Below are 26,489 nucleotides of genomic sequence, written 5' to 3' on the forward strand. Positions count from 1 at the left end.
CAACCTATTGTCCCAAGTGGAGTTCCAGATTATTTTTTTTTTTTTTTTTACTTTTTCCTATCAAGTGGAACACATATATAGAGAAAACAGGTAGATACCAACGTGAAGTTGGAGTGGAGAGAAGGAAGTGTTGCGTTTCGAGCTCTGCTTGGAACGCAATACTTACCGTTTGGAATGGAGCGAGCAACGACGTCTGCTCTAAGTTTGGGATTGTTGGGGATAATTAATAGGTTGGGGGTGTGGGGGCAACGCCCCCGCGGTACGGTACAAGAGTATTATTGGAATTTTCTAATACCTATTGTACGGTTAGGGTTTACTATAAATTCATCTAATGTAACATTAATTTGACATATAGTGAAAATTCAACTACTCGTTTTTGTGGATGTAGGCACATCGCCGAACCACGTTAAATCTGTGTGTGTGTGTGTGTGTTTTTTTTCTTTCATATTTTTCTCTTTTGTATTATTCATCATAATTGCCGCACGTAGCATAACATGATCAACGTGAGCTCAACTATCTTTTTTAAGATTTGAAATCTAAAAAAATAAATCCATGGGCAGCGGGGCAAGAGAGAGAAAGTTGAACACCTGCGAAGGTGGTTGATGTGGGCCTTCACATTTTTGGGAAGTAGTGAATTTAAAATCATAGTCTAGCTTTGGCATCTTATAAAATAAAATAAAACTATCCCAATATAAAACTTTAAATTTTAACTGATATTGTAAGTTGATACAATTATGATATGGTCTCAAATTTAAGAATTGACTGTTTTTTTTTTTTTTTTTGAAATTGATTTCCTACGTCTCAGCCTTGTATGAGCATGTATTGTTTTTTTTTTTTTTGGTAAATGTATAGTTGATTCTTAACTGATCCAAATAAGGTTGTGATCACCAGATGTCCCAAAGCCTCAAAAAGCACTTCCTAAACACGAATAACCAATTTTCCTATCGCAACTCTTACTAATTATCAAATCAAACCACCAAAATGAAAATTTTCGTCATTCCATCAAATTTCTTTTTATTTGATTGTATAAAAGAATAAGTTCATTGCACAGTCCTAATAATTAAAGGAATATTAAGAACAACACACCAACAAAAAAAAAAAAAAAACAATAATATCTATACAAACTTGCTTTTACTTCAATCTTAATTTGTTCATTCTTTCACCATTTCAGCTAAATTTAATCTTTTAATGCCGTCTTCGAAGTTGAGAAAAATTATTCTCTTTTAATGGTTGTTGAGGATAAGAAAACCCCATTTGCTTCTCATCTCTCATCTTCGAGGGAGAGGGAACTGAATCCACCTTAAGGCTTCTCGAGTGTAAATATTCGATGCCCGAACGTTGCTCCATGAAATCAAACGTGGGTGGCTTAGACTCAGATCGGGTTCGTCTATGAGAGGATCCTTCCAACGATCCCGCACTCATTAACAGATGGTAGCTACGCGTCGAGCCATCAGAGAGGGAGCGATAATTCTTGTGGTTTGTTTGCTTCTTGATGGCGTTAAGAAACAATGGAATCAATCCTTCCATCTGATTCTGATCGTTCTACAACTAGTTGAAGAATTAGTGGATCTGTTTCAGCCAAAATTGGACTTGATGATGTTTGGAGTGACACCCAGACCTTTATTTATAGAGCTAAATGTTGGAAAGAGAACCAAAAAAATATAATACATGATATCTTAGCACACCTTTTTGAAGTCAAATGAAAACCGTGTGAGAAAATACGTGATAGTTTTGCTTTGGTGAATCATGGATGACTCACATTCACATTCAAATTGCATCGTCCAAAGTCTAAGATGACTCGCCAATGTTTTGAAAAACTCAGTCGAGCCAAAAGGTTTTGATTTTGAGTCGTGATAAACTCACTATAAAAAATAAAAAAAAATACCCAAACATACTCAACTGACTTGGCATGTGCAAGGAACCGTAGACTTTATTCTTTGAGATACTCAAAGGAAAAATCTAGAATTCTATGTACATTCCATATAGGGGTGTCAATGGATAGTCGAAAATTCAAATCCAAATCGACTTTAAATTCAAAAAATCAGATATTATCTAAAAATTTTGGATATTGGATTCGAATTCGGATAGTTTTATATATTCGATTCCTTATCGGATAGAATTCGGATATTAACATTTTGAATCTGATATTATCCGATTCGAAATAATATATAATATATGTTATTTTATTTGATTAATTTTTTATATAAATAATATAATATACAATAAATTTTTTTAATAATAAATCAGTTTGATAAGGAAAAATTATGTGTTTTTTATATACAAATTATTCGAATTTTAATCGAATATTATTCGATAATCGATAAATGGATTTGAATTCGGATAGAGTTTTAAAACATCCGTCGGATTCAGATTCATATTCGGATATCAAACAAAAAATTTCGGATTCAGATTCATATTCGGATATCAAACAAAAAACTTCGGATTCGAATTCGGATATTGCTGTATTCGAACCGATAAGCATCCATCGACAACCCTAATTACATATCACTTAAGTATGTTTGACTATTTTTTTTTTGAGTAAGTTAATCATTATTCTTTGATTTTTTTTTTATATCTTACATTAAATTTTGATAATTTAAATATTTGTATGAGTTGTGATAATATGATGCTTCTTCAGACACATGCCGCATACGCCTCCATCGCAAAACCCTAGATCATTTGCCTCGTTATATACAAGAAAAATATTTATGGTTACACACATCCCGATGCAAATGATCTATGGTTCTGTGATGGGGCGTAGGGACCTTGGGGGGGGGGGGGTGTTAGAAAATCATTACACTATTTATATTGTCCGTTTGTGGGTTGTATTTTGTTGGTGTTAATCTTGTATTCCTTTTTAAGGCTTAGAAACGATTTCGTCTATGTACAACTTATATATTTATAGAAATCTCGTTTTTAGATTTGTATAATTTTTAATTTTTTGAAAAAAATGAGATGAGAGATTGTAACCTTGATTTTCTTGATGGATGTAAATGGATCTTATCATGGCCAATGGACATATGTAATCTTGCCGAATCGCTTAAATTATATGTTGTGCTTTTTTTTTTCATAATTAGTTTGAATGATTATCATTTGTTCTTGTATATTTTTTAAAAAATACAATTAATGATTGAATATTTATTAATTAAACTTTAATAAGAAAAATAATAAGCCAGTGTGTGTTGGGTATAGTGAACAGGGCCTCCTCCAAAATGGGAGAGGTCTTGACTTCAATACCTCTCATTGTCAACCACAAGGATTTATTTCGGCTTACTTGGGCTTGTGGGTCAGGACACCCTGACATAATAAATAAAAGAAAAAAAAAAAAATAATAATAGGCATAGATATATCATAATAAATTTATAAAAATTATTTAAATGTCTATAAATTAATTAAAATGATTTGGATTGGTCAACTTGGCCCTTGTGAGTGCCCATAAGAGATTCAAAATTAGGTTTGGAAGCAAGTTAACCCCGGGTTGGTCAATTAGCAAACCAAGCCTTGATAAGCTACCCAGGAAGGGTAGGTCAAGTGTTCAAACCCCACGAAGCTATGAATTCCTTAGGACCACCTTGCAAGGTTCAGTTGACCTTCGAGTCAACCAATTGCTCGTAGGACTTTCCTTGAGAGCGGTGCATGTGACTGTGAGATTAGTCTCACCTGAAGGGGTGGGAATACCCATGATAAGCCCACTCCACCTCAAAAAAAAAAAAAAAAAAAAAAAAAAACAGTTTGAAAGCAAGTGAATTTGCGTACTGTTGAAAAAGTTTATCCAACATATAGATTTGGTACGTGGTAGCAATCAGTTCATGAGGAGTGAGGATCAGTGTTTTAGAAAAGGGCATTGAACCCCCAGTCGGTTCAATTATTAAATCACCATTTTTTTTAAACTAAGGTATCCGAGCTTTTTATAGAACTCGACTAATCCTTGGGGCACATGTAGTCCCCTCCCCCACACGCACTAGGTAATTTCCGGGATAAATCCCTAAGGATGGTTCTTAAGGGGGGATTTGAACTCAAAACCTCCTCTTCTTTAGTTGTGGTCTTGACCTTCTCACCAACCCTTAGATAGTTCAAACAACCAGTTTTTTTGTGAATATATTTTTAAGAAAATAAACTTTGGTAGTTTAGGAAAAAGTATAATTTAATTAAATATAAATCAGTCCAACCAAATTAAACTAGGGTGCAACCATGGTCAACGGTTTGATAAATTGTAGGCCCATCCATTAATTTGGTTTTTAAAATGTTACTGTATGCCAAACAGTTGGAGAGATCATACGCAAGACCTTAGCAATGACATCTATAATACATGTTAATTTAAATAATAAATGATTATGAAATATTCTAATAATACTTTTATAAACTAAGGATATATTTTTGTTCAGATTAATAAATCGTGATTTCAAATTCTATTTTTGGGTTGTTAGAATCAAATTAGAGAAAGTCATTTTGATTGCAGAGAAAATATTGCGCCTGGCAAATCAAATTAATAGTTCACTATTTTTGGGTTGTTAGAATCAAATTAGTACTTTACAACTATTATAACTCTTTAATCATTAGTTGGTACACACTATACTACTCGCTAGGCTCATATAAAATCCTATCCTAAAATTTAAAAATTAAAAAAATGACATGAAAATAAATGAGAGAGCTTCTTTATTAGTCCATGTGTGTGCTGGCAAATCAATTTTTTTTGGGTGAGGGGTTTAAGAATTGGATTTGCCTATAATTGTGAAAATTTTTATGTGGGCAAATCGATTTTCATGCATTTTTTAGACAAATTTATCAAAACATGCACGACATATAGATTATTTATCAAAATGGTAAACTGTAAATCTTATTTTCAAAAACAGTAATTTACCAATTTCAAAAATATTTTATTTTACTAAAATAGTAAAAATAATAATTTTCATATTTTTGCTATCGAAAATATCCTTTTTGTCGAAAGGATTTTTCTGAAATGAGATTAGAAAGTATTGTATACAATGTTAGAAGAACCTTCTGAAATGAGATTAGAATGTATTTATAAAATGTCAAGAAGATCCTTCCGACGAAAAATATATTTTTAATAGCAAAATTAAGAAAATTACTATTTTTACAATTTTTGATAAAACTAAATATTTTCAAAAATGATAAATTATCGTTTTCGAAAATAAGATGTATAGTGCTCAATTTTGGTAAATAAGTTTGAAAATTTTTCTTTTTTGGTAAATTATTCTTTTTTTATGTGCTACGCCAAACACATGAAAATACCCTTTTACCATGAAAAATTATTTTCCACCTAATTTTCCTTGTAATGAAATACACCCTAAATTCAGAGTAGTGAACAATTTTGTATTGTATTGATATGACATAATAAATAGATTTAGATTTCCCAATCGTAATAAATAGGTTCATCCTCTTTTTTTTTATTTTTGTCTGGCTGATTTAAGATTGTAGTTGAGGGATAATCACTTTATAACCCAAACCATACATAAATATAGGATTTTTACAATCTGATCGGATTTCTAATTTTAGATTGTAGAATCAAATTATATATTGTTTCTAGAAATTAACTCAAAGCATAACTTTCCTAATCCAATTTTATTGTATCTATAGGAAACACAGTATATGCTTAAAAAATAAAAATAAAAATAAAAATAAAAGACTAAAATCACAATAAATAGTTTCAACCTCATTTTTATTGAATTAATGGTTAATTTTATGGGAGAATTGCTTTATAATCATCGTACGTAACATTGGACTTTAGAATTAAATAATGAGCAAATTTTACAACGAACGATGATATGGATAATAAGAGTATAGGTTGTTCTAGTTGACTAACATTCAGTCAAAATTTAATTTAACAATCCAAAATAAATAAATAAATAAAATAAGAAGTCAGCAAAGTTGATCTTCTAAAACGATGGGCTATGAGTGCTTTGCCACACTGGTGGCCATTACTAGATAGCTCACGTGGTTAAAACACGGCTGGAGCCTTCCCTCCAATAAGGTTTCAAATGCCACTAGCCAGCATTGTTTGACTGGGATTTTTTAGACCTAGTCAATGATCTTATGGTTCCAGTTGTAAGTTAATACATAGAGTACCACCTCATGCATTCATATGAAAATAATAATGTCATCAAAAGTTTTATTACATCACCTTATATCAACCCTAGCCATACCCCTATCTAATCCCAAACCCGGATCTAATTTTCGGTGGTTATAAAAATTTAAATCCATAATTTTTTTAAAAATCATTGGGAATCGTTTGATATTTTGCTTTTTCTTCAAAATAAAAGTACAATGCTCATCCTTATTAACAAAATAAGAGAGCTACTATTGGCACTACAAATCTATTAAATTATTTATTACACCCCAATTAAATATTAAAACACTTTCTTTAAACATTTCTAAGGTTTGGCTCAAATTATAATCTTAACATTACAAAACAATATAACACTCGTTTAAATAATTTCAGCAGTTGCTTACAATTATGATTAGGCTCATATAAAATCATAAAACCAAAATAAAAAAGTCTAGCAATGATATAGGGAGAGTATCTATTAACACCCCTGATGCTAACAAATTTCACGATCTATCTCGAAATGCAAGAAACAAGATCGCAAATAAATTTTTTTTTTTTTTGTTGATTTTGATAATAATGGTTATACAGATATCAATACTATTCTTTCATTAATAGTCAAATACAAAATAAAGATAGTGTGTGTAATTTTCTTCTTTCCGAACTCCGCGTTTGCTCAGATGGGAAGTAATTTTTTTTACTTGTAGACAGTGCTTTCGATGCTTGATCTTTTGTAAAGATTTTTTGTAGATTTTCTTCTCTCCAAGTTTTGTGCTTGATCAGATGAGAAGTACTTCTTGACTTCCTAAGAAGGATTTTTAGGTTTGATTTTCTCTTTAATTGGAGTCTAAGTCTTCCTTAAAGAACTTTGCTTCATCTCTAGAAGAGGGTTTAAGAGTTTTTTCTTCTTTAGAGGAAAAACTTCTATCTTTAAAAGGGAATGAATTCAAGTCTCCTTCAAGTGAGTGAGGCGTTGATATTAATAGACTTATAATATTTAGTTTTCCAACTATACCTGATTTCATGAGCTTTGATTAGTTGGCCTAAAGGTTAAGTTCATTTAATTCCAATTTTGAGGACAATAGATTATTTGTGAGCTAAACTCATTTTATTTTGCTGTAAAGCTCAATAATTAATGTGGATCACTTAGACATGTTTTAATCATGGGCTTTATTTGTGAAAAATCAAATTCAAATCATATAGGGCCATCTCAATCAATGGGTCCAATTTAGATGTGTAGACCCAATTCCTATTGGCCTATGTGGGAATATATATATATTTTTGGGTATATATGTGTTTTTAAGAGTTTTGATAAATGTTTTTCCTTCTGTGATAAATTCCTAGTGAGAAATTTTTTTCCAGAATTAACGTGGTTAAGAGCATTGACATTGGGCTTTATTGTGAGGGTAACAAAGCTAAACGATTTTTCCTTAGTACAAACTATAAGAGATTGGATCTATCCAGGGAGTGTTAGGCAACGTTTTTTGGGTGGCACAAAAGACACGTGAATTGCCTTTCAAAAATAAAGGACTCCCATTTTCTATTCCAAAGTGTGACCCACAATAAACTTCATTGGAATGATAAGATTAGGAAAGAAGGAATTTGGAATCAAGTTGGACTCTAGTTTCGACTAAAACAACACGAACAGAAATCTTCCACTTTAATCAAAACTGAAACATGAATGAAAGTCTAGCTCTTATATAAACAGTGTCCTACCGTAATCTTGACATATAACCCTCCTCGACGTTTGGTGTTGCAACTGCGTAGGTAAATCCATTTCCTCTCTTCTCCTTTATATATTTCTTTTGTTGTTCTACATCTCCTTTCCTTCTCCACCTACTTCTGATCTTTTTTCTTTTTTTCAAGAAACAAAGAGTTATTCAAGAATGGAAGAGCCGACCCCTTCCTCCACCTTCTTCTTACAAAACAACTCAGAGTACACACCAAATCAGGTATGTCTTCTCTTTATTTTATTCTTTATTTCCTCTGGTGTGCACCACGAACTAGAAGCCCCCCCCCTCTTTTTATTTTTTATTTTTTTATCTTTTTATGTGAAAACATGGTTGAACACCTCATGTTTTACTTTTTACTATTGATTTTTTTGATAGAGCACTTTCCCTTTCTTTTATGTGAAAACAAAGAATATCCCATCCCAAATTTCTACAATTCGGCACACAAACCTTATTTGTTTAAATTGGTAATTTAATCAATGGGATCAATTCAACTCAACTAATAGAGTCAAGTTCAATAAAGAACTCAGTGGTTACCTCTCCCCCTTTGTTTTATCTTCTTGTATGGTTTGTTCCCCTAGTATTTTAAACAAGAAAATCGTTTTTTTTATTTTATTTTAAATAATGACGAGGAATCTTTTTTGTATTTAAATTTTCACCATAGGGAGATGTGTCATATTTGTTAGAAAAGTAACCCTCTGTTTTGGAACCCAATGGTGTGCCCTTGCATTGAAACCTGATTATTCTCTCTATCCCTTTCTCTTGTCTTTTTTGTCCACAATAATACCACGCACACCCCTTCCTTTTCATTTTTATTTTAATATTTTTACTTTGTTGCTGCCCATGTTTGTTGTATAAAGATGTTTTTGAAAAGAACAAGAACAAATATAAAATTAAAAATCTATTTTAAGTTGTCAAGTAAGATCATTCCACTAAGGATTAGGGACTAATATTCTAGATTTTAGAAAACAAGGAAAAATAATGTGATTTTGGAGAAAAACTAAATTTTATAAAAAATAAATAAAACTAATTAAAATTAAGAAAATGTAGGGATAATGAATCCATCAAAATAACCTAATTAAATTTAATATAATATTTAAATTCTTGTCAAATAACTCAAATCAATAATCCAACTAAGGATCTTGACTTAAAATATTTTTTATTAAAAATACTTGTAAAATAGATCTAATTAATTGGCCAAAATTTCATTCCTTTAAAATATTTTACTGTTCAATGCTCCTCCATCACGACGAACATCTGATATAATGGATTTTTGTTCTAATAATAATGGATCACGTTGAACATTGCGGATGAGCATAAATAATTGAAATACTTAGAATCTAAGATTGTTGAAGAGAAATTTATTAAAATCCTTTAAAACAAATGCAAAAAAAAAAAAAAAAATTAGAATTAAACCTATCTAGTTTGACATAACTTCATCAATCTTCTTATAATGGAATATTAGCTAAGTATGATCGTGGAGACACAATAGAAATAAAATATACAAAATGCTTATCTTTATTATTGATGAACTCCTTGAAAAAAATCTTCATTGTCTATCAAAATTATAGAAAAAATAAAAATAAAACCCAAAGCTAAAAGATGAAGAAAGAGATTAGGAGATGAGGGGAGAGAGAAATCGAAGAGAAAAGTCAAAACTAGGGAGTTAAGGTCTTTCTATAGAAAAAATTAGGGTTGTTTTGACAACACATTTTCGTTAAAAAATTGTCTAAATTGACTCTCTTTCATGAAATAGAAATATCTTCTCATCTCAATTAGAGTTGTAATCCTACTTATCTTTCTCTGTTTTAGTAATTGAGTCAAAAGTTATGTCCAAAATGATGAAACATGACAGATTTGGGGTCTTCGACTTGTTACATGTTTTTTTACCAATAAAATATTTAAATTAACATTTCTTCATGAAATACGAATTTGTTTTCCTTTGAATCAATTTTTTAATCTCACTAACCTTGCCTTAATTTGATAAGTGAATCAAAAGTTCTGACCAAAATGACATGACATGACAGACTCAGAGTGAATGACAACTTGATTTTATCAATTCGGGATTATTCGATCTCTTAGACCGTGTTTTAACTTTAACCTTTGCCTTTGACTTTTGACTTTGGTAATTTTTCCACTATTTGATTATTCAATTTCTATCTGTTTTTCTTGAAAGAAATGAACAAATAATTAAAACTCCGAAATTCTTGAAAATACTTTCAATTCAATCAATATAATGTAATTTATGATAAATTAACTAACAGAGTTGACCCAGGTAAAAGAGATGCTATCATAAGCCATCACTTTTGAAGAATTCTTTAGTGCCATGATTCAAGAAAAGGGGGATGCTCTGTTTACTTTTGAGATTGAGTGCACTTGTCTTTTTAGTACTCCAGTAATTGATGATGACGAAGTAGTTGCTTTCGACGCATATAGAAAATCTTTGAAGAATAAGTTTTGAACATTTGGTTCTTTGTATTGAGTTTATTATTATTTTTTCATTATTTTATAGGACATGGGGAATTATGAAATTTTTTATTTTATCTTAAATTAATAAAATTCATTTATTTCCTTATATAAATATTTTTTGTTATGTGGTTGAACTTGAAGTAAATTTATAAATTGCCTTCGTACCTAGAATAAGATCAAACCAAAACGTTGTTTCAATTAATAATACTTCAAATTTTGCCTAAATCACCCTTTTGAGTTTCCAATCTAGCGAACCCTTTTTATTTTATTTTTTACTTTTTTTAACTCAAACTTTTGTCTAGGCCATCATTTCAGGTTTTCAATTGGGCAAGTATTTTTTTAATCATTAATAGTTTTAACTCATACGTGTCAGGAGTATCATGCAATTTAAACTCGTGTTGAGGAGTATTGTCAAACAATTTAGGTTCATGTTAAGGAATTATATTTTCTTTAGGCATAATACTATTTGAAGAATTTTCCTTTGATTGGGTTAAAATATAATCTTTCGATGTTATAGGAAGGTAAGCGCCATTAGTATACAACATTTTCACCATGTGAGGCCTATCACATTTTGGGTCAAACTTCTTCTTAGAATGGTGTGAAATGATGATTAGTCATTGTATTGCAAGTGCTAAACACCAATTTGGAATGATCGTGTTCAAACTTTCTTATTGAAAACGCATGACAACCGAGTTTGATAACATTCCAACCGTTATTTTCTTTTTAATATTTTCTTGTCTAGTGCTTTAACCTTAAGTAAATAAAACTTGGCATTCTCGTTACTAGTTAATCCTTCTTACATTGCGATCCTGAAATGTAAGGTGTTGCTAGTATAAAGGTACGATAGGATGTTCTCTAGGCCCACAATGTTTCCCCAATCCTTTTACGTAAATCCTTCTTCAACTTTGAGACAAATTTTGTGAAATAGTTTTCAAAGAGTATTGTTGGAAGCTTTTGCAATTCCATTTGTTGCAATATTGTACATATGTAAACACCCCATTTTGCATCTGTCTGATTAGACAAATCGTCACACGGTTGTTGTGGACCCCTAATGATGAATGTAGAATATACGAAGAAGTCAAAATCTTGTGAGAGACAATTTTCTGATTTTCTCCAATCCTTTCCCAGTCCTTATGATTTCATATCTCTTATTTTTGGCATGCTCGACTTAAAAATTATGTACGCTTAGGATTGCCACACTCTACATTCGATGTAACAAGTATGTATGCCTAAGGCTACGTGCATTTAGATAATCTAGAGACCTCACAATACTAGGACTTCGAAACTTAGAAATAATCACATTAAAACCAGAAGAAACCTCTCGTCAAAATTCGCACAAATTAATAAAATAATCAAAATTCCCTTGATATTTGACTTGTAATTAAAAATCTTGATTCCTAGGAAAACATGACTTTGGGATTGAAAATAAGTCTTTCAACAAATATTTGTGCCAATCGATAACCTAGAGACCTTCGACGCTTGGGAAAATGAAATTACAAATTTTTATAAGAAATGACGATTTCCATTCATTTGGAATGGAATAAATTACATCATAAAATGAATAATTTCACTACATGGAATATCAATGATTGATCATATAAAATCACAAAATTAAAATCTTAAATTTGAAAAATCAAAATCTTAATTAAAACTTAAAAATTGACCAATCATGAAACTGATCAATTTATTAAAATCCAACATCAACCATTGATTTTAAAAGAAAATTTAACCAATCGAATCAATTCAACAAATAAAATTTGAACCAACACTACAATAAAAATCACCTTTAATAACGTTCAAAAAATGTTATAGATTACTTGTATAGAATTTTTTGAACGTTATCATATTCCATGTTATCCTTTATTGATAGTGTTTTATTGAGAACGCCATTAATGATGATACTTTTATAGTATTCACTAAATGTTATGTTTTAGTTATGATAACGTTCTAAGAATGTCATCATGTACTAATCCATTTTTCATTTGAAAGCTATTATTTTGATAGTATTTTTTATAAAAGAAAATGTTATAGATTTCCGTAGAAGCCCATAACCTTTTTGATTTAAACACTATATGTTGACATGAGATGTTCATCATTGAACCTTAATGCTACGTTATTTGGAGTTATCACCATTCTTTTTGAAAATAGGTGTGAATGGACACCTAAAATGGTTTTGAAATTAGTTTTATCATTGTAATGACTCTTGTTCATGGAAAATGTATGGTCTACCTAAGATTTAAGTAGGGAGGTCCGGTTAGGGGATGGGAAAGGTGTTAGGCACCCCATCCTTTCCACCAATGTGGTTACTTTGAAACTTGAACAATCTTTTGAAAAAATTAAGAATACTAAATATGCATATTTATAAGTGGTGTGTGCAATATGTGAAAATGTTCCCTTAGAAAAGAATTTTGATGTCAATGTGACATTGGGAACATCTTATGGAAAATAATGGTCCATCTAATCTACGTTATTTTCGTGAGTATGAATGTTGGTTTAGACCTTTCAAAGAGAGTCCATAATGGAGTTCTCTTAATACTACAACCTTAATGCATGTATGTAAGGCTAGAAACTTAGTGTTTCAACCCCAATAAGAGGGTAACACATTTCTTCATCATTGCCAAGCATAGGTGAGTGGATGCATGGTGTATAATATGATATATGAGATACTTTATAAGAAAAATAAGACTTCAATCCCCATCTTTTCGACTGAATCAAAGTCCAATCTATCAGAGGTGGGAGAGGGTGTGCATTACATCCTAAAAGATTTTAGAACATAAAAATAGATAGAGGATTAGAAGTAGAAAGTGCAAGTGCTTGAAAATAAAAGTTAATATATACCCATCTTGTCCCTTGATGTTTTTAAATGAGCTTGAGTCTTGAGAAATGAACTTGAGGGTGGAATGCTTTAGTTGAGAATAGATGGTTAGAGAGGTGGGTGTTATTGTTTGAAGGTTGAAAGATAGGTATGAGTTCTTGAGTTGAAAGTTGGGTTAAGAGAAAGAGAAGTGAGTAAGGATTTTGATAGAGTTTTAGGTTGAAAGATGGGGGCTTGAGAGCATGAATTACATAAAGGAAGTGGGACTATTTAAAGAGTTTTTGAAGAACTTTTGGAGATAAAGTGGTCCAACCCTAAAAATAAAGAGAATGGATATAAGGTTTAGGTTTTTATTTTTATTTTTTAGGGTAAAGATGGAATTTGTGAATTGAAATCCGAAAAATATTTTTTGATCTTTAATTTTTTAGTAAATAAATATAAGAGAACAAATATACTTTTAAGAGGAAAAGTAAGGGAGTGACATGTGTAAAGGTGAAGTGGTAGGTAAAAAGTAGATATTTGTTTATTTGTAAATAAATCATACAACAAGGGTGAATGTATATTTTTTAAATAGATTAATGGGAGATCTCCATGTATGTACTTGAAGATTCCCATTTTTAGGAGTAGGATTGGAATTTCTCTTAATTTTAGGGATTTTTACCAAAAACCAAAATACCTTTTTGGTTTGACCAAATTTTTTGAGGACATTCTTGGATTTTCACGAGGGAGTTGATTCTCCAATTAAGTTGGAGCATAGGGCATTAGGGCTTATGGGAGACCATCATGTATCCATTTTTTGGGAGGAAGTATAAGACCATGGGCTTAGAATGGGCTTAATAAAGACTTTGTATTGGACTTGGGTTATGGACTTAAGATGACTTTGGGTATTTGGACTAGGTTTGAAAATGGACTTGGTATTGGATTTGGGTATAGATAATGAATTGGTTGATAGAGAGTGATATGGATTATGGAGCGGGTATAAAATTGGGTTGGTCCATGGTTAGGGAGATGGGTATGAAATTGAATTGGATTAGGGATAATGTTTGGGTATGCAAAACAATATGAGATGATGCATGTGTGCATGAAAAATGTGCCAAGTGGCAATATGGGCCCGTTGAAGGGCTTTAAGTTCTTAATTGAAATCAACTTGAAAAAACTTGGATTTTTCTATTGGGTATGGAAATTGGGGTGTCTACAACTACCCCTCTTTGTAGGAGTTGTTTGAAAAAAAAAAGTACAAAGAATAGATTGCACCTTTACTTATACGAACTCAAAATGGTTCATCGCAAAATGATTAAAAATATCAAATGGATTGAAGATTTTTTTATATATAAAATGTGGCTACCCAAGCACGGGGTCTAATAGGGTTAGCCTTTTTTGAAATCCTTGACTTCGTAGCATGGAGCTTGTTTGAAATCTTGGATAAAAATTTGATGATTTTTGAAATTGATTGATGCTTCAAATCATGCAATTTTTGAAATATTTTTCCTTCTCCTCTTATTGATTATGAATTTCAAATTTGTTTATTTTCGCTCTTAGTAGTTACAAAATCGTCTTGAGAGGGCTTGGCCTAGCATGGTTGTTCTTGATTGTCCTATTTTCCTAGATCACTCATTTTCTTATTATGTATTTTGGCTGAAGAGGTAGATTACGGAATGTGCTAGTGTTGTATCTAGTATTGAGGTGAGGTCCTCCTCCACTCATTTTTTTTGACCATCGAGATAGGTTGGAAGAGTTGCGAGTATTGAACAAGAGGGGATTGAAGCGATTTGGTTTCGTTTCAAGAAAAGTTACGGGGCCCAAGTAACTCAATTGAAGTCAGAAGTCATCGATTTGAGAAAGAGAAAGAGAGTTGCTTCTAGGATGCATGTTGATATGATTGTTGAGTTTACGTGATGGGTTTTGATTAAGCAATAAAACTTGATTGGCCGGTCCAGCACAATTTGATGATGATGATTAACTTAAGACACTTTACTTTGACCATAGTCTTCTATTTGACTTTAGGTTTGGCTTTAGGATAGCTTTGACCCTAGTTTGACTTTAATTTTACCCGTTAACCATATGATAGTCTTAGATTGTAGTAGAAATTGATCATCCCGATTGGGTGGATTCAATGCCTCACCTTCTAAAATTCATAACTCGACCCCTTACCCATTTATCTTAATCATAGACCAATCCAGATCTGCTTAGAGTTATTTCATGATTTCTAAACCTAAACTGGGTGGTGACTCCCAATTCTAAGAAAATTCCAATTCAATTACATGCCTTTTTTTTTTAATGGAAAAGCTTCTTGAGGTGCTTTCACATTAGTTAAAGCATGTAATGATTGACTCATTGGTCGAATCGTATAGAGAACATGTTTGGATAAGGGATTAGACAAGGGGGCCGATGAGGGGTCAACTAAGGAGGTTGAACCACCTACTGAAGCACTTTTGGATGAGGGGTCGGCTAAGGAAGCCGAACCACTGAGTGACACATTTTGATGAGGGATCGACCAATGAGGTCGAACTACCTAGTGAGCGCGTATTGATAAGGGGTCAGCTAAGGAAACCGAACCACCTTGTGAGCACATATGGATGAGGGATCAGCCAATAAGGTCGAACCACCTTGTAAACACGTTTGATTCGACCGATATTGATTCAAGTTGAACGCGTAGTAACTTTACTACTCCCAAGGAAAGTGGTTATTTTTTTGTCCCTACAACCATGTTAGTGTCGTGTCTAACGAGGTGTCTTGTGAAGTCACTTCAGCATTATTCCACACTTTATTTAGGTTCCAAGATGACTTGAGGATTTCATATAGGGGTGCAACTTGGTCCAGTTCAAACTGAGAAACGAACTAAACTAATAGTTTTGGACTGGTTTGGTTTGGAACAAGTTGCGATTTGGTTTTGGGTTTAGAAAATGGAGAAACGATCAATTTGGTTCGATTCTTGGTTCAAGGCTTGTATAGAACCGAATTGAACCTTATATAATAAATAAATAAATATATTCATTTATTATAAATTATTTTATGAGTTAAGACATAGATTAATTAAATCTTTATCGATAAATTAATGATTTTTTTATTAATAGATTAATGATTTATAATATGAAATTTTATTTTTATTAAGTTTCTACAAATCCAAACCTGAGAAGCATGGTTCTAGTAAGTTCGAGTCCGAGAAACGAGACTCCAACTTTTTGAATCAGAGAATGTGAGTTAAATTAAGATTTTAATAAGTTCCTGCAAAACCCCAACCCGAGAAGTGACTCCAATAAGTTCTAGTATGAGAAACGAGACTATAATTTTTTGAACCATAGAATATGAGTTTAAGTAGGATTTTAATAAGTTCTTAGAAAATCCCAGTCCAAAAAATGTGGTTCCTATAAGTTCGAGACAAAATAATGAGACTCAAATTTCTCGAACTCTAAAAAAAATTTCAAATAGGATTTAATGAAGTTCTTACATTTCCTGATTCTGATAATGCTATGACTCTAATTACCTCGTTCAACTTTATCATAACTTCATATCGTATGATTGCTTTAATTGTGTAGGTGAACTTTAATTTGAATCATTATTGTCAGTGAGAAAATATCTATAGGATCTGACACTTTTTTAATCGATGAGAGTTTATTCTCAATGGTCCGATGGAATACTCCGTAAGTATTACACCATTGCACACACATACACTTTTGCATAAGTCAAGGAGAATTTTCTAAAATTCAAGGATTTGACATTTTTTTAGTTTAGGAAGAACTTACCTTCAAAAGTATGAACACTCAGACGAATTTTCAAATCAAACTGTAAAATGAGATGTTAGTGGCTTTGACATTCAAATGTCACATTATCTATCAAAATAAATTTACTGTCTAGTTTGCCTCCACCCTTTATCAAAGAAGGGCATTTGTAAACACCCTATTTTTACATATGCCTAATTTGATAATTTTTCACCCGATTGTAGTGGATTCCTAATGATGAGTGCAAAGAAATCGAAATTTGGAGAGTACATTTTTCAAATTTTTTTTTCGTTTTTAGTCTTTTCATCTCTTTCACTTGTTATGACTCGATATAAATATTACGTAAGCTTGGGATCGCTACACTTTACACTCGATTTAGCAAGTACGTATACTTAGATTCGTTACACATTTCAATAACATATAGTCATCACGATGTTAAGAAAATGTGAGCTCAAAATTTAGAAATAATCACATTGGGACTGAAATATACCTCATGCCAAAATCATAAATTTGTAAAAATTAACAAAATATCGAAAATACCCTTCATTAATTTCATACCTTTGAAAAGTTTTGAAAGTACTTTCATCGCCTTCAAAATATGATTTCGAGTCTAACTGGACCCCAATCGACGAAATAGAGAAATTTATGAGAAATCACAAAAATGACTGAAACGCCCTTCAATGTCCGACTTTTACCTAGAGATTTAGGGTATGTTTGATTGCATGGAAAATCACTTTCCATGGAATTTTAAATCAATGAAAAAATAGTTGTGAAAATAGGTAGGGTTGAAAAATCAAATTCTATTGTTTGATTTTACTTGGATAAAATCATGGAAAAAATATGAGAAAAAAAAAGAAAATGAAAAGGAGGAAGAAGATGAGAGGAGGGAGAGAGGAAAAAGAAGATGACGAGGAAGAGGGAGGGGGGAGGATGTGGCAATTGTGACGACGGTGATGATGGCGAAGATGGTGATAATGGCGATAACTGAAAGCGCCCTCGATCCGCGGGGTGCGCAGATCCACTTTTGACCCTTGAGGTTTGGGAGTCGCCACCTAGTTATTGTGGTCTAGGAACCAAACTGACTCTAAAATGGATAAACACTAATCTACCACAGAAAATCTGAATCCGGAGATCATGTTACGGGGTTGGAAGGTGTTAGGCACCAACCCCGCCCGGCCAATGCCGGTCTCTACTTGTCCCAAATAAATCTACATCGCTAATGACAAACCTAGATTAAAAAATAATAATAAAAAAACTTACCTTCAATCTGCAAAAGTGTTATTCCCTCAGATCTAGTGAAAACGGCTCCTTGTACCGTATTCCTTACTTCGTTCTATCTCCGGATCTGATTCCTGATCTCCGAGGTAAGGTATCTCCTTCTTGGATCTGGATGCTTTGAATTTGTTGTGGACTTTTAGGATGTTTTTGAGAGGTTTTTGGGTGTTTTTTAGGTTAAAATCGGAGTAGGGGTGTTAGGGAAGGAGTTAGGGGCTACAAAAATTAGGGTTTTGGGGAGGTTGTGGAGGCTTCTTCACCTACTTTTTCTAGGATTTTTTCTTTGATCCGAAAATAGGGTATGGAGGCTCCTTTTTATAAAGTTTCTTAGAAGCATTAGGGTTTCATTAGGGTTTCTTTTAGGATTTCAATTAGGGTTTCAATTAAGGTTTAGACTTTGGTCTCATGAGATGGACTTAGTCTTTAGGATTTTAATTTAGGGTTTTGACTTTTAGTCTTATGAAATTGACTTGATTAGTTTAGATTAGGGTTTTGATTTAGGGTTTTGACTTTTAGTCTTATGAGATTGACTTGATTAGTGTTTTGATTTAGGGTTTTGACTTTAGTCTTATGATATTGACTTTAGTCTTTTTTGGTTGACTTTAATGTTTTGACTTTAGCCTTACTTGACTTTAGTCTTACTTGATTGATTTTAATGTTTCTTTTTACATTTTTTAATGATTTATTTACTAATTTCAAAATTTTTAATTATTAAAATTGTAAAATTACCGTTTTGCCCTCGGAGAGGATTTTTTACGTTTTAAGTCGTTTTTCAATGTTCCAGGATGTTTTGGAAAGTAGAAGAAAAAAGGCAACTAAAAATTATAAAAGGAGGTGTGCATTATTCTAAAAGAGGATGAGGAAAAGAAAAAACGGGTGCACAAAGGATGGGGAACACCAAGTAAGAAAAAATTTTAAAGAGCAAAAAAGCAAAGGAAAACAGAAAGAAAAAGAGAGGATGAGGAAGAAGACTTACCTTCTTCTTCAAGTAACCTTACTCCAATAGCCGAACCAACACCACCACTTAACCATCTTCTTTCTTTTATACCCACGTACTAGCCACCTCATCTTCTACCCATCTACATCTTATTTTTTTCAACCCAATCGAACCCCACTTACAACAGCCTCCCCCTTATCTACTTCATCACGTTCTCCAACACACATCAGTACCTCTGTTAGGAGCCCAGTCGAATGTCACTTCACAAACTTCCATTCTCCTCTCTTATTTGTATAGCCCCAAAGACCTTCTCGTCACTTTGATTTAGTAACTCCAAAAACATGTTCATATCTTCGATTTCAGTCATAGCAAACAGACCCCTATGAATTCTCGACCTCATCCTTCATTTCAACAACCATTTTAGGTTTATAGGAGTCCCACCCATGGCTACAATACATCTTAGTTTCGATTTCTTCTCAATTTTTGAGGGGATATCATAAGCAATCAACTCTCTTCGCATGGTCAAGCAACTTCTTAACATAACAGTCATCTTCACTTCCCATCTTTTATTACTACAATACTTACAAGCCATCTTGGGTTGCTCCTGAAGGAACACACGACAGCCACCATTCTGTTATAGAGGAAAGTTTGATTTTATTTTAGTTTATCTTCATATTTTTCTTTCTGCCTCTCCTCATGATTTATTTTTTTATAATTATTTTGTCCATTAATGATTTCTATTGTTATTGGATTATACTCATCATGTGACTTATTATTCTCATCCCTTTCATTTTATTTCTAATACTAATAGGATTAAGAATTGTATTTGTGCGAAATTTATGATCACCATGTTTAAGCTGATGAAAGTGAAGTTCGATGAATTTTCTTTACTAGAATAACTTGAATTACTTTTAGCAATTATCCATGTTTAGGAATAAATGATGATTCAATTCGATCAATACTAACACGTGATGTATTGTTTGATGATTTGAGAATTAATTATTAGATTGGAAGGTATTCATGATTTAACCATTAAATTGGTAGTTATTTGTATGTGAGAATTTTTTTCTCTAATTTAGAAATTTTCGGCATGTGATATGTTTATTTGTTTAATAAAAATTATTGCTTGGCCATAAAATTGGTAGTTTGATAAGTTTTTATGTTTGCGACTGATCAATGGCTAATTTGGTAAATATTCACATTTTGGATGATGACTATTTGGAAATTCGAAGATTAATGCATATACTCTTATTTTGGCAATTTATAAGTTGGGTGCATATGGAATTTTTTCTAATTTATAAATTTTACATACATTCCTATTTTTATCAATTTCCAATTTGGTAATCATGTGCGATGTGGATTTTATTGATTTAGAAATTATGCATGTGACCATATTTCTTCAATTTTGAAATAATGTGTGAATTGGAGGATGTTTACAGATGTGATGGATGCTAAATGATGTGAAAGTTACTGGTACACATGGCGTTTTTTTATTGAATCTCAATTTTATGAAAATTTGCCATATGAGTCTTAGAATATTAAATGAAGTTTAAGCTTTTTCATTTTTATCCCATTTTTATGCAAAATTTGTAAAATCATGTAATGATTGGGAAAACTTTAGCTAAAAGATCCATTTAGCAAATCCAATATAAATTAATAATGACCAGACCCTAGTTTGACTTAAGTGTTTACCCGTTGACCATAGGATAGTTTTGGATTACGATAGAGACCGATCATCTCGATCAGACGAGTTTGGTTCTTAACACCTTCCAAAATCATTGATCTAATCCCTTACCCATTTATCTTATTCGTGAATTAATCCGAATCCGCCTTGGAGTTAATTTTAGTTCCTAGACCTAAACTACGTGACGATTCCCAATTATCAGAATATCCCCAATTTACCAGTTAGGCTCCCTTTTGCTATTTAGTAAAAAAGGCTCGAGGCAATTTTACCTGGGGACCTCAAGTTCTTACCACCGCACACCTTTGGTGGGCTTGGGTTTAAGTGCACGTCCCTTGTGGACCTCAAGATCTTACCACTATACCACATCTTTGGTGGGTTTAGGGTTAAGCGCACATCTCTTAGGGACCTTATGCTCTTACTACTACATCAAACCTTTAGTGGGCTTGAGTTTAAACACCACAACTTTGGTGGGCTTGGGTTTGTACACACGTCCCTTAGGGACTTCAAACTCTTACCACTGCATCATACCTTTCAGAGTCATGATAATGCTTGATTTATCTTCGGGAATTTTTTTATTTATTATTATGTTGTTCTTTCGTCCTTTGTGTGCTCAGACACATCTTTTCATGATATTTTCCCTTCTTTCTGAGTTGTGTGTCCATGTATTAAACAAAGAAAACATCTTTTTTTTCTTTATTCTTGACTTCTTTGAATTTTTGTTTCTTTTAACCATTTTTTTATTTTTTATTTTTTTGACTTTTTAATTTTTTTTTTTGAATTTTTTTATTCTTAGTCTTGGGTGAGGTATGGCTAGGAAAATGTTTTTACCTTGTCGTGGGTAACGCACGACCCAGTTAAATTTTTTGTCTAGCCGTGGGTCATCTCCATACCAGAATTTTGCAAAAAAAATTTAAATCGAAGTTCATTTGTTCATTTGCTCCACAATCAAACCTCATTTTCTCCTTGGCTTGTTCGAATTTCAACCTACGAATTTTTGAAGTTTTGCTTCCAATCTTAACCCATGGTGTGAACTCAACTCTTGGTGAGTAGCTTCGGTTCGATTTTGTTTACCACGTCCGATTTGCGACGATTTGAAGATTCACAATCAATTGTGATTGAATTGATATGATCTTTTGTCTTTGAACCTCCAATTTCCTTATAATGTATGTTGTAATCTCTGAATTTCTTCAATTTTTCATTAGTTCCTTGAATTCATGAGATTGGAGCTTTTATTGGGTCGATTGGCATAGAGATTGGGTGTTTTCGGATTGGATTATGGGTAAGTTGGATTATGGATTGGGTTGAATTTTATTAGAATTAAGTTGGATTTTGGGGTTTGATGGGTGTAGGAAGTGTATTGGAATTGAATTGATGGATTAGGATGGGTTGGAGAATGACTTAATGGCTAAAGAGAGGCTATTTTATTTCGGTACTCCACGTGTTTTATAAAATGCCTCAATAAAATTGGTTGAAGAAATGATGAGGTTTAAAGATATGTAATGTATTGGATAGGCTTAGATAGGGGTTTGGATAGTTTATGTGAGATTTTTATTGACTTGGGATGATTAATTCATATCGAACACGCCACGTGTTCAACAAAATGCCTTCGTGGGGTGGATATGGGTTTGGGGCAAATTGCTTGAGATTTGAGTTGGCTAAGGCATGATATTTTTGGTATTTTGACCTTTTTTGAAATTTTTTTAATTTTTATTGTGACTCTTGGTTGGATTTTGATATGATCATATTTTTTTTTTCTCCTCAGATGGGTCAATTTAATATTTTCCAAGTTTTGAGAAAGGAGTTTTCTTGTAAGAGTAAAAGCAAGAAGGTTACTTCTCGTGAGGATAATTCTTTGAGCAGTTCAGATAAGGCAAAGCCTCAAGTACCCTTGGATAATGGAGAGGAGTATGGAGTAAAACATGATCCTCCTCCAGCAGTAGTAGAGCCTGAGGTGATTGTAGCTGAGATTGATGATACTGTGGGGTTGAGGATGATCATTCCTTCTAAGATTTCTACTCAAATACATGATACTCCTCTATTATCTGATCTCCATCGTCATATATCTGCTTGTATGCGTGCTACCTAATCAACAGTTTAGGGGTAGTTGATATACTTTCTACAACATTTATGTGACTTCTTCTTATGCATTTAAGGCACAAATAAGATTGACTGGATTCGATACCTTCTTTGAGATTTCCCATTTATGGTCAATAGAACTTTGATCATTGCACTTATGGAAATGTGGTTTCCTTAAACTCACACTTTCCATCTCCCTGATGTAGAGCTTGGAATCCGACTTTCTAATTTTGTAGGTATCATCGGAATTGGAATATGATGACTACCTATACTTCTCGTGAGGGTTGATGATGAGAAAATGTTTAGACTTCTAGATCTTCGAACTATTTTAACTTGTGACTGGCTAAAGGAGAGGAGGTTGAACATCACCTAACTAAAAGATATTGAAAGCCCCCTCGATCCACGGGGTGTGCCGATCCGCTTTTGAGTTTTGAGGTTTGGAGTCACCACATAGTTATTATGGTCCAACAACTGAGCATTGACTCAAAATGGATAAAAACAACTAATCTACAAAAATAAACTAAGTCCGGGGATCACATTACGGGGTTGGAAGGTGTTAGGCAGCAACCCCGCCCGACAAACGCCGGTCTCTGCTATTTCTCAAAAAAAAACTACATTATTAAAAGACCTAAAACAAATAAATAAAATAAATAGAAGAAAAATGTACCTAGATGTTCGCGACGATTTGTTCCCTTAGATCTGATGGAGAGATTCATCGTATGAGATTCCTTGCTTCATTTCCATCACTGAATCCACTTCTGATCTCCAAGATGAAGTATCTGCTTCCTAGATCTGATTGTTTTCTAACTTTTTGATGGATTCCTAGGTGTTTTTTAAGGGTCTCTGGGTATTTTTTGAGCAAAAGTTAGGATTTGGATGATAGGTAAGGGGTTAGGACTTCAAAATCAGGGTTTTGGGAGGACTAGGGAGGCTTTGTAACCTATTTTTTTTAAGATTTTCTTTTACCTGCGAAATTACGTTGTAGGGGCTCTATATTTATAGAGTTTTTTGGAAGAATTAGGACTTGACTAGGTCTCCTTTTAGTTAAGATGAATTAGGATTTTGACTTAAGTCTTATGAGATTGACTAGGTTTCTTTAGATTAGGATTTTAATTAGGGTTTTAACTTAAGTCTTATGAGGTTGACTTGATTTTTTTAGATTAGGGTTTCAATTAAGGTTTTGGACTTAAGTCTTATGAGATTGACTTGGTTAGGGTTTTAATTAGAGTTTTGACTTAAGTCTTATGAGAATGACTTGGTTTAGATTTTTAGATTAATTTTATTAAGGTTTTACTTCAAGTTAATTAATATTTTATTTATTAATTCTGAAATTAAAATTTTTAAAAATTTAAAAATTATCGTTTTGCCCCAAAAGAGTACTTTTACGTTTCAAATCGATTTTCGATGTTCCGAGATGTTTTGAAATTGATTTTTCGTTAGGAATTCAATGAGATTATTGGTTTGTATCATTTACAAATTTTTTGGCATGAAATGATCGCAAACTCTATGAGGGGTATTTTCATAATTTTATCGAATCTGGTGAAAATTGGCGAAATGGTTATTTGATTTCATTTTGTTGTTTTATGTGTTCGAATGTGTTTTCCTAAGCGTAATGTGGGCTCTAAGGATATTTTTATGTTATGGGTATTTTGATAATTTGATCAGTTTTTTAGTGACTTTTATCGTAAAACTTTTTTTTGTCTCAAAATGATGATTTCTATATTTTTGGGGTCATATTTTTCTAGCGTAGCGTGGTTTCTACAATTTTGTTAGGTTAAGATACCTCATCCGAATTTTTGAAACATATCTAATAACAAAATAGAACATTGGAATAATCATCTATCATTAGGAACTGTCATAATCGGGTTGATGAGTTGATAAATCAGACGAATGTGTCTACAGATATGTATTTCAATAATGACCTTTACTCGAAAATTGGAACTGATTGCCCTTATTTTATCATCATGTTTAGACGATTATTCTTTATCATGTTGGGTGCTTGCTTCTTCTCTGATGACCAGGCTTCGCTCGATGTTATTTTCCTTTCAACTTTGCAAGACATAGATCGTATTCATGAGTATGATTGAGGAAACATGATACTTGGGACCATCATGGGTGGAATGGATCAAGTGGTTTTGGGTGTGATGGGACGACCTAGTGATGGGTTATCCCTTCATTTTGTCTGGCATTTTATTGAGGTACTTCCAGATTTTCTTTAATTTTGTACTCTCTTTTCCTATGCATCACATTCCTTCCCTTTATTATAGTTTTTCTTGCATCGCTACTTTCATTTTTATTGTCCCTATGTGGCCTCCAAGAGAGCTCACAACCCTATGGGTAAGAAATTGGCTATCCGTCCCAAAAAGATGCAAAAGAGTAGGGGTTTGTCTGCCTAGATCGATGCTTCCGTCGAGACGTAAGTATTGTCTCGTTTTTCTATCCTTTTTCACTCTCATTCATTTTTTTTCTCATTTGTCTTTAGCTACTTGTTTTTTTTCTTTTCAGATCATCAATCCTAGAGTACTTGAATTGCCACATTCTATCTTTGCTCATATGGACTTTGCTACAGCTCGCCTTCTCGACTTTCAGAGGATGGTCTTCCCATGCTATATTAGCAAGCTTTCCTATGTGCTTTATCTGAGAGCATGACTCTCATTTCAGTGCCATGGCGAATCTCGCATTCCTCATAATCCTCCACCTGTTTTGACATTCGGAGCTATCGAGGGTTGCATGCTTGCTAATCTAGGAATTTTGGGGTATTTTTGTTCGTCAACATGAGGCCCATGTACCTTTTCTTACCTTCTTTGTCTTTTCCTCTTTAGTTGTCATTATCATTTTCTCACTTCTCATTTTTTGCTCTGTTTGTACTCAAAATATTGAGTTGCTTCAGTACCTTGAACGAGAGGAGAGGAAGAATTTTGAGATGGTTTGACAATATTCTTACATTGAGCAACTCCAACGTGAATTGGTAAGCCCTTGTAATACTTTCTTTCATTCCGAAAACTTTGATTTAATCCTCCTGTTATCTTCTGTAGGCTCTCTAGCAAGCACGAGAAGGTGCCAGTTCTTCTTATTAAAGGTCACCTAAGTCATTATGAGTAAGTAGAAAAAAATATTTTAGTTAGTAATTATTTATTCAATCAAATAAAACAAAATGACTATGCCTATTAATATGCATATATATTTTTTTATTTTGACCTCATTAGGGAGCTTTTGGGAGCAGTGCTCCATACACTCCGGCTAGCACTTACTAGACGCCTTATTACCCGACACCACCCATTGAGCCACATTTGGTAAGAGACTTCGATCCTCAAGGATACTACGAGTCTGGAAGCAACGCTACTTGGGAATGAACGAAAATCAACCATGCAGGGTTCACAGACTATTGATTCATAGGACCTTCTGAACCCCAAACCAACTATGTATCTGAGGAGTGTGAATTTGAGTATCCAGCTGAGCTGGAGTTAGAGGCTAGGTCAAAGGTTGAGGGAGAGCTAGAGCCAGAACCAGAGCCTAAGGTAGCACTGGCTATGACTCGTTTAGAACGATTCTATGCTAAGAGGTTCTGTCGTGGTACCAAAGGCTTCTTTCGGCAGACAAGAGAATTTTTTTATTAGTCATTTTTTAATAAAAGGAATATTATGTACCTTGTAATTTATGTTTGTTTGTAAAACTTTTATTCCTTTTTATCTGGATTCGTTGATTTTTGCTTATCTTATT

At 32.8% G+C, this 26,489-nt stretch overlaps 1 long non-coding RNA gene across 2 annotated transcripts; it reads left to right on the forward strand.

Moving 5' to 3' along the window:
- The first annotated feature begins 18,868 nt into the window (after window positions 1–18,868).
- Window positions 18,869–26,464, forward strand: LOC147404591 (uncharacterized). 2 transcript variants are annotated; one of them, XR_015177832.1, is made up of 6 exons: window positions 18,869–24,967; window positions 25,088–25,185; window positions 25,275–25,554; window positions 25,660–25,737; window positions 25,805–25,867; window positions 25,976–26,464. It is a non-coding gene; the product is annotated as an uncharacterized LOC147404591 (long non-coding RNA). The 2 variants fall into 2 exon arrangements; XR_015177831.1 differs by having other exon boundaries at window positions 18,880–25,185.
- Window positions 26,465–26,489: the final 25 nt, after the last annotated feature.

The sequence above is a fragment of the Akebia trifoliata genome, chromosome 4 (assembly GCF_017979445.1).
Source record: "Akebia trifoliata isolate Shusen 1 chromosome 4, ASM1797944v1, whole genome shotgun sequence".
Taxonomy (NCBI): Eukaryota; Viridiplantae; Streptophyta; class Magnoliopsida; order Ranunculales; family Lardizabalaceae; genus Akebia; species Akebia trifoliata.